The 2429-nt window shown below is 37.7% G+C and overlaps 1 pseudogene; it reads left to right on the top strand.

Annotated features, from left to right (window-relative positions):
• Nucleotides 1-839: 839 nt before the first annotated feature.
• LOC130872041 (60S ribosomal protein L23a-like) lies at nucleotides 840-1304 on the top strand (annotated as a pseudogene).
• The last annotated feature ends 1125 nt before the right edge of the window (nucleotides 1305-2429 follow it).

The following is a 2429-nucleotide window of genomic DNA, read 5'->3' as shown; positions in this document are numbered from 1 at the left end:
TTCCCACCATTGTGAATAGGGTAGCACTGAACTGAGCAAGAATCTGTGGTGTTGGATGTTGAGTCCTTTGGACATAGGCTAAGGAGTGGTATAGGATCATTTGGTAAATTTATTTTTAGCTTTTTGAGGATTCTCTCTATACTGATTTGCAGAGTGGCAGCCCCAGTTTCCCTTCCCCCACACTCCAGCCAGCATTTGCTGTCAGCTGTTTTGTTGATTTCAGTCATTCTGGCTGGGGTGACTCGAACTCTCAAAGTTATTTTAATTCGCATTTCCCTAATAGTGCAGGGTAATGAATGCTTTCTGGGGCATTTCTTAGTTATTTATATTGCTGAAAGAGGGGGATTACCCTCTTGCAAGAATGACCCGCCTACTTAGAAACCAATACAAACTGGTCCACCCCTGAGTCATTCATACACCACACACACACACACACACACACACACACACACACACACACTCATGCACTCATACACACGCTGGACTAAGCATGCTGTATTTCCTTTTTTGTGCATCTCTCTTTCTGTGTAACAATAATAATCCAAGAATAAGAGGTGATCAGTTTGAGAGGATAATGGGAAAAAAGTGAGTGGTACATGGGACAGACTGGAGGGAGGGGACATTGGAGGTACTGCGGGAAGGAACCAGAAGGGGAATGTAATTATATTTTAATTAAAATACAGTAAATGAAATACCCTTTTGAAAGATTTTAGTGTGGAAGTTAAAGTCACTTAGTTTTATTTTTCGTGTGGGTTTTTTTTTTTTTTTTATCTCTGTAAACCCTTTCTATCTACTGTTTCAGAAGCATGTAAAGATTCTGATTGATGCTTTTCTTCAAGATGGCGCCTAAAGTGAAAAAGGAAGCTCCTGCCCCTCCCAAAGCCGAAGCTAAAGCGAAGGCCTTGAAAGCCAAGAAGGCAGTACTGAAAGGCGTCCACAGCCACAAAAAGATCCGCACATCGCCAACCTTTCGGCGGCCCAAGACCCTGCGGCTATGAAGGCAGCCTAAATACCCCCGGAAGAGCGCGCCCAGGAAGAACAAGCTTGACCACTATGCCATCATCAAATTCCCCCTGACCACCGAGTCAGCCATGAAGAAGATAGAAGACAACAACACACTTGTGTTCATTGTGGACGTCAAGGCCAACAAGCACCAGATCAAACAGGCTGTGAAGAAACTCTATGACATCGACGTGGCCAAAGTCAACACCCTCATAAGGCCAGACAGAGAGAAGAAGGCATATGTTCGGTTGGCTCCTGATTATGATGCTCTGGATGTTGCCAACAAAATTGGAATCATCTAAACTGAGCCCAGCTGGCTGACTCTAAATATACACTTTTTCACCATAAAAAAAAGATTCTGATTGATTTTTGGTCTGTTTAATTCAGAATAATTTATCATCCATCCCCTTGATTTATTCATTTATTTATTTATTTTAGACCATGGGCTATGTATGAATGTTTATTTTCAAAATGTTGAGATATTTTGAAGAAAATCTTCCTTTGATTTCTATTTCTTTAAAAAAATATTTGTTTATGTATTATGTATATGGGTGACTTTTGGCGTACATGTCTGTCCACCAGAAAAGGGCATCAGATGCTGTTCGAGATGGTTGTGAGCCACTGTGTGGTTCCTGGAAACTGTCGTCAGGGCCTCTGGAAGATCAGTGCTCTTAGCTGCTGAGCCATCTCTCCAGCTCCTCATTTTGATCTCTTGTTTAATTCAGTTGTAGTGGTTGAACTTACATTATTTCAGTCATGCTACATTTAATGATACATTGCTGTTGACCCTGAATATAAGCGACATTGTTATTGCTTTGTATGCACTGGCTCTCATAAGACCAGTTATTATATAAATGTCAGCTAGATAAATCTGACTGTCAGTGTTCTGTCTTTACTATCATTGCTAATTTTTGTCATCTTATTCTGACAATTACTTATAATAATATTAAAACAACCCATCTTGATTATGGATTAATTTTCTTCGATACTTGTTAATTTTTGCTTCCTATACTTCGAAGCTATTTTTTTCTGGTTATAATATATCTTTTGAGACTTATACTTCTAAGTTGACAGTATTTTTTTACATAAAATTGTTGCCTCCCAGTATCTTCAATTTCATCATGTCCTTCTATTTTGCCTGTATGTGTAACTCGTCTTTTTGTTTTGATGTGTCTATAATTTTTATTTCCACAACTAGTTTTGAATAATTTTATTATAATATGCCATGTGTTTTTAATTTGTATTTTATCTATTTGAGGATTTTTGACCTGTGGGCTTATAGTTTTTGTAAAATTTGAATTTCTTAAAATATTTTTATATTTATTTTCTCTTTTTTATCAGCAGTTAACACATAATTAGGATGTTTAAATGTTTGAAATTGGTATTGCTTTGGGCATTTTTAAAATGGGATATACCTATATGCTAGA

Source organism: Chionomys nivalis, chromosome 3, assembly GCF_950005125.1.
Source record: "Chionomys nivalis chromosome 3, mChiNiv1.1, whole genome shotgun sequence".
Taxonomy (NCBI): Eukaryota; Metazoa; Chordata; class Mammalia; order Rodentia; family Cricetidae; genus Chionomys; species Chionomys nivalis.
Note: the sequence above shows the minus strand (reverse complement) of the source record. Positions and strands in the feature narration are given on the sequence as shown.